The sequence below is a fragment of the Convolutriloba macropyga genome, chromosome 12, assembly GCF_964194025.1.
Source record: "Convolutriloba macropyga chromosome 12, txConMacr16.3, whole genome shotgun sequence".
Lineage (NCBI taxonomy): Eukaryota > Metazoa > Xenacoelomorpha > Acoela > Convolutidae > Convolutriloba > Convolutriloba macropyga.
Genome location: NC_134479.1, coordinates 15,814,958 through 15,826,383, shown reverse-complemented (window position 1 = coordinate 15,826,383; position 11,426 = coordinate 15,814,958).

Genomic DNA, 11,426 nt, shown 5'->3' with positions numbered 1-11,426 from the left:
AGAGATCTACAACAAACCACAAAAATATTCTTGACTAAGGAATGCTTACTTGTAACCTTTGTATGTAACCTTGATAAATTTACTAGAAAAAATTTTGCAACACATAAAAGCTCTAATGTGATATCTTTTTTCAAGTTGAGTCAGTGTCTTCGCCCCTCTATATAATAGTGACCAAATACTTGAATTTAACAGAATAATTTACAAAGCATAGTACAATTCGTTGATAAGTTCAGTATAAGGAACATTCGCAGGTCCATTAGAGCACAATGCAATGCCGATAACGTTGATTAGTTGCTGAAAACAGCCGTAGGTCACTATGAACTATTTCGTCTGTTGACAACCAACTAAAGCCCAACAAATATAAACATATTTACACCCGACAATTTACAGCAACAAAACTCCATTGTTATTTAACCATAGAAAATGTAAAAACTAAAAACATAACAACAAATTTAACCATTTTTTAACTAACAGCGAACACTTAGAGGTACAGTACTCAGCGAAAAAACAGCGAACACAGAACTCAAAACAACAAAAAAACGCTATTTCAAAAAACTTTTTTTTAATTGCAAAAAGTACACTTTGATGATTCGATGGGCGAGATGCAATAAACAAATTGAACAAAAAAAGTCTCTTTCTATTTAGTCTTTGGGTGTATCTTGTTTGTATTAAAAGAGAAAGTCATTAACCCCACAGTTTCTACAGCGCCTCTTCTTAGATTCTGAAATTTAATTAGGCTGCCTATCACGGAAAGCAATTGCGCCCATATCTCACAATTCCGAAAAACAAAGTAAGGTGGTCTGCTCTTCTTCTTAAGACCGATAGATTTCCCGTACTATGCTGTTGACTGTTAGAAAGTGTTGATGGTAAAAACAATTAAATTAAAATCTAACAACTAAGTTCAACAATTTAAAACGCATCAGGTAAGATGCACTATTGCAATCAGAATAACTGCTACTATAAGTAAGTCTAATACAAACAACCACAAGCTTGGAACAATAACTAACTAAGTTATTTTCCATACATCTGTACAGTAATAGCGATTGCTGCTGGTACTCGAATGCAATCAACACAGCTGGAATTATGCATCAGCTAATAACAAAGTTATGAATCAAAGTCTAACAGCAAAAATAACTCCGATGTTCTATTCGATCAATCAGGCAATTCTGCCAATTAATTCGGTGACAGCCACTATTCAGAATTTTCATCTCAATCGCTCCCGCAAACTCTGCTAATTTACTCTATAACAGCAGTTATTCAGAGCTTCGCGCTCAAATGCTCTGGCGAAGTTAAAGCAAAGACGCTTAGCATTGGTTAAGGAAGCCTCTCGCAGGTTAGTGCCTCCAAACAACCAACTATTAACACTTTCACGGTTTACAACTTCTAAGAGGTCGGGTTAATCTGTATTAACTAAATTCTTTTGCTCTCGTTCCTCTTTCCATGCATTGCTGAACTTAATCAGTTTGATTGCTCGTTTTCCTGTCTCAAATTAGGTTGGATATTCCTCAATCAGCCTCAAAATCACCTGCCCGAAAACGAATTGAGCTTTTGCGAAAGAATTGAATGTTAGCGATAGAACCGAGAAAATAGAAGTACACTCATAGACTTTGCTTTCTGGATGTTTTTTTTTCGTTGCTTTTTTGGTCAATTTCCCGTTTTTCTGGGTCAATCTCGATGCTTACCAAATTATTTCTGTTCCTTTGTTTTTGAACTTGTATACTAACGCTTTTTTCAGCAATTTTTGTTTGCTTCAGCTCAGTTAAATGATGGTTTTCTTCAATTGAAAGCTTTGTTGACTCAACCTGATTTTTTCCCGGAAACGAATTGAGCTTTTACTTATTAAAGAGTCAATTAGATTTTCTTTAAAGAAACGTTTAAATTTTTAATTGTTGTGTTCTTCATAATGCTACTGTCTGTCTTTTAATGAATTTTTCAAAGTCATCTGTTATTTTTGCTCATTAACCTGTTGAGAGAAGTTCAAAAAAGAATTATTTCTTGTTGATTTTGTTCAATCTTGTTGTCTCTCAATCAAATTGAAATACATCCTTATTACATAAATGTCTTAAAGGAAAATGAAGTGTTTTAATCTGGAGGACACAAGTTCGAGTCTGGGTTTGTAATCTAAGAATAAACTTTAGTATCTCTAACATAAGAATTCATTTTCATTAACATCCATTTCATTTTCTTTATGTCAGGAACTTTTTAGAGTTCATAAGTCAAGCAAGTTGCTATCCTCAGTATCAGTCCTACATTTGTTTTCCTTCATAATAGAAGCAGATTTTTTGTAGTGAAAAAAAAGCGTTATTGTCAACAGACTCTTCTATTTCTTTTCATACACCGTTTATATCCGTTGTTTACAGTTTTGGTCAACTTTCTCTGCTAACCTTGAAAGAACAAAGCGATTTATACCGTGTTTCCTTCTGTCGCACTTCAAACACAGGAGTTCAAAGCGGAGTTCAGTCATTAAACTTAATATATAAGAAATTATTGCGACATTTGTTACTAGCGACCTTGAATAGCGCCCCCGAAAGAAGGGAGAAGAGTGGTTGGTACTGGAACCCTCTGGAGATGGCTCCTGTGGTCACCCGTGTTGAGAAATTCTTCGGATTTACACATAAGAAATTGTCGGTTTTCGTCGCTTTTACTTCGCCAAAACCGATCAAAGCCCGTACGTTTTTTTCGTCGTTTTGATCGGTTTTCGTCGGCATTTTAACGTAAGAATCGTTGGTTTTTGCCATTCTAAAAAACTCACAACCTGACAGTCCCTATAACCTGACACCCCTATAATACTAGCCACCTTCTCCTCCACTGCACCACTTGTCACTTAGTTTTACTCTATTTCTTTTGTATTTAAAACAAATTGAGACTGAAGATACTGACAAAAAACGACGATAATCGACACTTCTTACTGCCAAAACCGACAATACCGACGAAAACTACGCTAATCCACACTTCTTACATCAAATACCGACAATACCGACGAAAACGTGGATAATCGACATTTCCTACATAAAAAACCGACGAAATCGACAAAAGTCGACCAAAAACGACAGTTCTTGCTTCGATTTCGTCGCAATTTCTCAACCCGGGCATGTTTAACTGCCCGCTCACTGTGGAAATGTGACCAATGAGCAACAGAAGTTCTGACTGAAATGGTTAGTATGGCAGTGTTTTGAGAAAGCTCGAAATTGTTGCAACACTGCATGACTGAAATGTGTTTGGTAGTGAAAACACTTTTGGTTGCCATGCGAACGAATAGCGTCTGGAGGGTCTCCATCTAAATAAGTCTTCATAATATTAAGACAAAAGATACCAAACAGTGGTATTGCAACTGTGATAGCAGAGCTAAAAGGTCTGATATCTATATGTTTAAAGGTGAGGTGCAGTTTTCAGCTGTCAATTCCTGTTTTGTTCCGGCCCCTCTTGAGGGGGGAGGAACTATATAATCAAATGGGTTTTTTGTTCTGACAATTTTCGCCGATCAATATTTCATTGTAAAGAGTTGAGACTGGTATCATTGGAAAGCTCGTCCAGCGTAGAAAATGAAATTAAAAAGATTATTTTTTCGTTTTTTAAAGGGAGTTATCGAGGTTTAAACTTCTGAGAAAAGTAGAGTGAACACCGTTGATTTTAATCGCATTTCTCGGAATTTTTGCCTAAATTTTCCTGAATTTTGCTAAAATGTGTTAAAATTTTTAAGAATAGTGTTGTTGATTTTATTTTTAAATATTTCATAAATCAGACTTTTTCATCAAAAACAGCACGAAATAAGCTTCTTGTGACCATTTTGCTTAAATTTGCCGGAAACAAAACTACTACAATCATTGTAGACTCAAAAGGGGGCTATTCTTACGTCAATTCTGTTGAGAGTGCACTGTAATTGAAACTCTGCCGTTTTTGCTAACTTTACGCGTTGATTATCAAAAACGCAGAATTTATTTCGAGTTTTTAAATAACAAATTATCTAAATCGATAACATTTGAAAAATTAAGTGTTCTTAATGGACAAAAAGCATTAGCAGCGCTAGTTTTGATTCAACCGTGGACTGTTACAATCCAAAAAAATTCGAATTGTAATCAGTCGGTCTTAAAAATTGATCTTTTTTGTATCAATTAAAAAACAGAACATATCAAATCAAAGCTCAGGAAATATAGGTCCAATTTGGTTCCTAAGCAACTCCAAGTTAATTCGTTTATTAAAAAGCTTATGGTCATTTTGGCTTCTAAAAATAACTGATTTTTAAATAAGTAATGGCTTAATGAAGTTTTCCTCTGTTTTTTTTTCTTTATTTGGTCAACTTGTAGCTTAGTGTCAGCAAAGAAGTAATGCTTTTTCTTTCTACTGATTCAAATTTTTTTCTATTGCGGTTTTAAGCCTTAAGTTATAGTTTTCTGGCTTCGATACTACTATGTTTCAGATTTTTTTAGTTTTTAGATATTTGCCGCGTTTATCACGTTGTTTGCCCGTTTTTCACGTTTTCTAGTTTTATCACATTATCACATTTTTGACAGTTTGAATATCTAATTATTGGCTTTCAACACAAAGCACAATTGAAATTATTAAAATCCTGAAAGATATTGACTATCGTTATAACGGCTTCGGAACTTCTTTTTTGAAGAAGTTAAATGAAATTTTAAATTTTGTCTTTAACTATCGTTTATAGTTTTTTGTTTTGGTCGTTTGAAATTTCCTGTATATCGACAGATTTTATTGGCTTTTGATGAGCGCAGATATGAGCCAATATTCTGATGTTAGTACATATCTGATGGCTTTCATGACTTTGAAAACAGTTGTTTTTCAAAATTTAAAAAAATTTGAACAATTTTGTTTTTTATATTGTTTTTTGTTTTTTTTTGTCTTTTTGTTACTTAGTCTAGTTAGTTACAGTTAAATATGACTTTATTGACGTTGAAGGAACGTGTCAAAAGGATTGGTGTCACAAAATCTAAATTTTTAAAAGAATTCGTTATGACCTGACGGGCTTCGACACCAGTTTTTCACCAAAAAGTGAAATAATTTGATTTGCCATATTTCACGTTCTTTTTGTAGACATATTCTGGATAATTGCCGGTCTCAAGGGCTTCCTTTGGATAAATAATCAAATCTATTTAGTTATTTCTTTTTGTAATTAATGGCATTCATGACTTTGGAACTAATTTTATTTCGAAACAAAAATCAAAAGCAATCTTTCTTTTACCGTTTTTTTGGTTTGTCTTTTTTTATCTAGTCTCATTAATGAAAGGACACATACTACCTTATTGATGTTTGAAGAAGTTGCAATTGAACAAATTTTGAGGGCCAAAAAATTGCTTTACGATTTTGACAGCTTTTTCTGCCAAATTTTAATTGTTTGTTGTCTTTTTGTTGTTCTCTTTAGCAGCTTAAAAAATTGCAAAAGGACAGTTCTTAATGCCCTCCTATAGAAGCATTGTTAATCTGAAGCTTTGGTATATTTTAATTTTTTAAACGGTTTTCATTACTTTGAAGTTGATTGTTTTTTTAAAAAAAGGCGAATTTTTTAAATTTACTTTTTTTGTTCTATTTGTCTAATTTTTACCAGACCTTTTAATAGACTGGTCCCATATCTTTTCTGTTGAATATAAGTTGTTTTGTCTAGTTTAAAATTTATCCGACGGTATGTTGACTTTGTTATAAGGTTTTGTTTTTTTAAACGGACATGAAGTTTTTGATGTAATTAATGTTTGTTGTTAATGTTTGATTATGATGTTCGCCTTTACTCGCTTTCTTAATATTGGCATATCGCATCAACTCAGTGCATCAATTTTACCTCACTGAGTTATTTGCTTTGGAGACTATCTTTTCGTTAATACACTATTTTTTGAAAAAAAAGGGTATTTTGGGATTTTTTTGTGTTTTTTTTGGGATTCCCAAAAATATTTTTATCAATTTCTATCTGTTCCTCATTTGATAGACAATTATGCCAAAATTGTGGATCAGAGGGGTCGGAACCTTATATGCAATTGCACATTACCGAGACTCCTCGTTTCACTAAAAAAATCTTTGGTATGCCATAAAAATCCGTTGGTCTGCCATAATTTTTACTTTCGTATTAAAGGCATTCTACAAAATTGTACTAAAATCCAATGCTCGAGCTGCAAAGAAGTCACAGACGCTTATTGACGAGCCATGTTTTTGTGACAGTAAGCTAAAGAAATCAGTTCTGAGCCCGGACTGAACGGCAAGTCAATATCAGTACTGGGCACGTCAAATTGCAAGTCTTATATCAGTTCTGATTCAGAGCTATGATCATGTCACTTTTTACACTTGCCAGTATAAATGCAAGTCTTGGCCTAGACGTGCAAGTCTAAATGCAAGTCTTGGCCTGGACGTGCAAGCCTAAATGCAAGTCTTGGCTTCGACGTGCAAGTCTAAATGCAAGTCTTGGCCTAGACGTGCAAGTCTAAATGCAAGTCTTGGCCTAGACGTGCAAGTCAAAATGCAAGTCTTGGCCTAGACGTGCAAGTCTAAATGCAAGTCTTGGCCTAGACGTGCAAGTCTAAATGCAAGTCTTGGCCAAAACTTGGTACGTTTAAAAAATGTCCAAATTAGGTCCCAAAAACGCCTAAAATAGCCAAAAAACGCGCCCCGAGATAGTGCATATGTGAAAATGCAAAAATCGTGGCACGTTGCGAAATTTTTTTAATTCAAAATTTTCACTCGAAATTTTTTGAAAAGTTGGTTTTGACTTGGGAATCAATTTGCAAGTGTAATCCAAGTCTTGGTAAAGACTTGTCAGACTTGCAGACTTTGCAATTTGACGTGCCCAGTACTGATCTTGACTTGCAGTTCAGTCCGGGAGGCATACTTTCTTGCATTTTCCAATATTGCAAAACAAATTGGTTGTTCAAATCAAGTATATCTACTAGAGTGTTCTGATTTTTCAAACCATTTTTATACCATTTTTTTGGCTAATAATTAAAACACTTTTTTTGTAAACATTCATTAAATTTTCAGAGTTTTATTGTGCTGTTACAACATTTCTAACAATTAATCTTTGGGATAATTGTCAAAAAATTAATTTCATGTAAATGTTTTCTCCATTAATTGAGGATAGTAGGAACGAACATAAAAATATTGTAACTAAAGGATAAAGTTAACAAATTCCTTTATAATGTTACAATCAAAATACTAAGTTAGGGCTACGCAGGATTTGGGTGCAAGTTTTGAATCTGATACCTAAAATAAGGATTGCTTGGCATTTGTTAAAAAAATTTAGGAGTAGACACTTTCTGGGTTTTTTAATAAAATTTTGAGGTTGAAAAGATATGCAGCTAAAAATACGGAACGGGATAAAAACATGAAGTAAAATCAAAATCAAAACACTAATGAAATGGGTAGAAATTATCAGATGTGCGGTTTTAGTCAAGTCCACGTATTTTGATTCTTCGCCGTTTTGTTTGTCCGACGTCTTTAGAGGAAAGATAAGGAAAAGAGATACATCTAGGGGAAAGAACTTGTACTTCTAATTTCTATTTCAAGACCACTTCCAGTTGAATCTCTTCAAGCCATCCAGCAACGGTTTACGAAGTTTGTTGTTGACCGAATATATGAGAAACGGGCTGAGAAATGTATTGAAAAAAGGCGTTATCATCATCGCGTCCAAGATTGTTTGAACTTGAACATTATCCAAATAGGGCCAGAATATTGCCGTTAGTCTAAAACTTGATGCAAAATCATTGTTCAGTAAAGACACAGCCTGTAAAATGTATTTCACACCCCAAGTCACAGCCCAAACAATGCAAATAATTGCGAATGATACTGTTAGATCGAAATTACGGTCCTGATCCATTGTTCGTTTCAGTAGAATTTTTCCGATGCGGAAGTAGAAGAGGCTGATTGCCATAACAGGAACTGCAAAAAACAAAATGGCGGAAATAATGGAATCGACACCAGTTGGTGAAAAACCCCAAGAACACATCCATTTGGAGAACCCGTTGATATAGCGACCAATCAGGTCAGCGACACAAATTAGACTGCTAACCAATGAGATCGTAACATACGCCCGCATCCGGTTTGTATCATTTAAGAGTTGTTTTGATCTATGTGGGAAAATAACCATAATGTATCGTTCAAGGGAAAGAATGAATATAACAGGCCCGTAAAAGTACTCGTTTACTCGATGGAGAATGAACCATGGAATACAGCTAGAAATAGTGCTGTTTCCTTTTCCCTACGAATATTGCAATAGGCTAGAAGACCTAACAAAAACGGGCAAAAAAATTTGGAAAATTTTGGCATGTTCGGTTTCAAAAAAAGTTTTCCGTGCCGTCAGTTTTATCGGTTCTATTTCCATATGATCACTCTGAAACGTAATTTTTGTTTTTTCCATTCAAAACTATGGATAAATTAGAGGACAAAATTTGTTGAATAAAATGAAATTTATTTAAAAATTATGACTGAATTTGTTAAGCATTGATGGTTATTCACAAGCTTAACAAATTCTGAAAAGGAACACTCGAACTCCAATGACAGATATAAAAACCATTCCAAGGGGAGTGTAGGTTAAATGTACAATATATTTCTTTTGTTTTGGACACAAAATGAAATTATTGAATCAAATTTACTGAAATTACAGACTCTCCATCATAGGGTTCCATAAAAAGTTGAAAAGAGTATGAAAAGTTTGAAATGGTTCCTGATTTTCAACATTTCACGATTATAACTAATCAGATTAGACATGATGGAGTCAATCTAGGACTCTATAGCTCTAGCAAAAAATCAGTTCTTAAAGTAAAGTGATTAGTCTTTGACGTTGATGTCGACAAAATTTTCTCGTGTCTTTTTGATACTGCAGTGTGGGAACCTCCTAAGTTTAGAAAAGTGAAAGTATTTCGTATTGTAACTTCAGGTCACGAGATGAGACATATTTTGTTCCGTTGAAGCACCACTTTGTGGCCTAGTTTAACAGTTTTTCAAGTGGAATTAGAACAGAACGCTTGTTGCTACTCAATATGACTGCGCTATAGTGGAAATGGCTAACAACTACTGCTTTTGTTTATTACTTTTATGAACAAATATTAACTTGTTTTATTAGGTCTAACTCTTGTATAAACTTCGAAAAAACTCATAATTTCAAAAACTGCACTTATCCAACACGCAATTTTTCGCAAAATGTTTTACTTCTTTTCGGTAGTTTAGATTTTTTGTCAAGAAATTTTCAAGTCCTTCACTGCATTTTAGTTGTAAGCTTTTCCTTACCAATAGTTGTAGATCAAGTTTATGTTAGAAAAACAATGAATTCCGTTTTTGATGTGTTTAGTTTTAGGCTATTTTTTTAAAATCAAAGTAGCAAGCTATTTGTAACACAGAATCCCTAACGTTTTTTTTTCGCTTTGTCAAGATATATTTTGGCAGCGTAAATTAAGCAACCATCTGCGTATTGGATAGTGTTGCATTGATGATATCAATGTGATTACTCAAATCATTGACCTAAATGATGAAGAGTAGGTGTCCGAGCAGATACCTGGAGGACACCCTGTCAGAATTCAACCAGTCAGATTCTGTTTTATTAACCAAAAAATTTCTGTAGTCGTTGATTAAAGGCCTGTATCAATTGAAGAGCGCTCCTTTCAGAACATAAAGAGTATAGCTTCTGGTGAAGTATATCACGTTTGATTGAGTAAAAGAAGTAAACAATTTAGATAGATTTAGCAAAACAGTTCACAAAAAATCATTTTCCGCAAATTTGTAGCGTACAGTCTCAAGGTCTTGCTTCGATAATGAGCACTGGAAACCAAATTTTGGGGTAATAATACCGTTTTCTTAATTTGAAGGTATATTGCTCAAATTCAGCTTTTCAAAAACATTGGAGAGAGAGCTTGTAACAGAGATTGGTTTTTAGTTTTCTGGGGTGACTCGTTTTTTAAAAAAGGAAACAAATGTCAATACACTGGTTATACTAAGAATTCTTTGTCATCTTTTTACGCTCACCTGGAATTGTTGAAGTGCCAAGAGATTTACCCGAAATAAGTGATTGACAACACAAATTGCTTCCTGCTCAGTAACACATCTGAAGGAGAAATTTCTTTCTTTTTTCCCTTGAAGATCTTCCTGCAATTCTCTGTGAAAGTTATTTTTTATTTTTCTTTGGAGAAAGGTAGTAACCAAATTCCGAAAGCCGAGAATTAAAAAGGTTTGATAACTCCCTAGAAAGGGTAACGTTTTTAAATTTTTCTACTACTCCCATATCTTTCTTCTTGTTTCTGGTGACGTTCGTGATTTTCCATTTTTGTATGTTGTTTTTTTAACAACCTTTATGAAATTTTATCAGTGGAAAATACACAAAAATTTATAATGGTTCAACGATTATTTCCTGCTTTTGAGGAACTTTGATTTGGGCAGGTAACAATGTGACCTGAGTTGAAATCAAACACAGCCACGGATTCGTGTATTTCAAAACCAAAAACCAAAAAAAGCGAACAAAATCTGACATTCGATAATCCAACATTGCGATGCGTAACTACATTTGAACATGGAACAAATCGCAGCTCTTTGTGTCACTGTCCCGTCTCGGAGTCTCTTATTCTTTGTCTATTGTTCCTTTTCACATTAAGTTATTCTATTTTCCTGAATGATCCTTCTTCTATATATTACTCCTTTCTTCAATGGAAGAATAAAAAACAAGTTCGTTTTCTTCTTTCCTGTGAACGGGACTTATTCATGAAGAAATTGCATTTATAAAACTTGAACGATTAAATAGCTCATTGTAGCTAAAGTTGGGTTCTAATCAGAATGTTAGTCGCTAAATCCGTTTGGACCAAACTGTACTTAAAAAATGAAGAATTGAAATCGTTTTGTTCACGGACAGAGACTAAAAAACACAGCTCTATACCCAGCTGGGAACAAATCTTCATGACGGTGGAACAGCGGGGACAGCTGGAAACTACAGCAAGATTGACGTCACTGGCAGCATGCTCTGCTCTGTAAGGGGCACCCTCACTGAATGCGTACCACTTAATGACTACTCTAGTGACCATCGCTACCACTCGACAGGGATCCGCGAATTCAGTATTGCAATTTGGACGTACAACTCTCAACCCCGGTTGGATGTAGCAGACGGATATTTAGAATGCGCAACCAGCAACAATCAGAGACCGACAAGACTCTATTTTCTTTTATATAGCGCATGCAAACTTAGCTCCAGTCAGTCTAGTAGACAGCTGCACTATGTGTACTCCCATCATGTCTCGGATTTGTATTATTCACCGTGACAATTTTGGTTGGTCTTTACTATTTTACTTAGTTGGTTAGTCTTAGAGAAATATGTAAGTCTATTTTGAGCGCAGAAATGTGCAGCTCAGCTCTGTAAAACGGGACCACCTTGGGTCTGCCTAAAAAATACGTCCAATAGTTTAAAAAACTCTACCCTTCAAAAAAAATTGCAAAATGACGCTACAACATTTAGC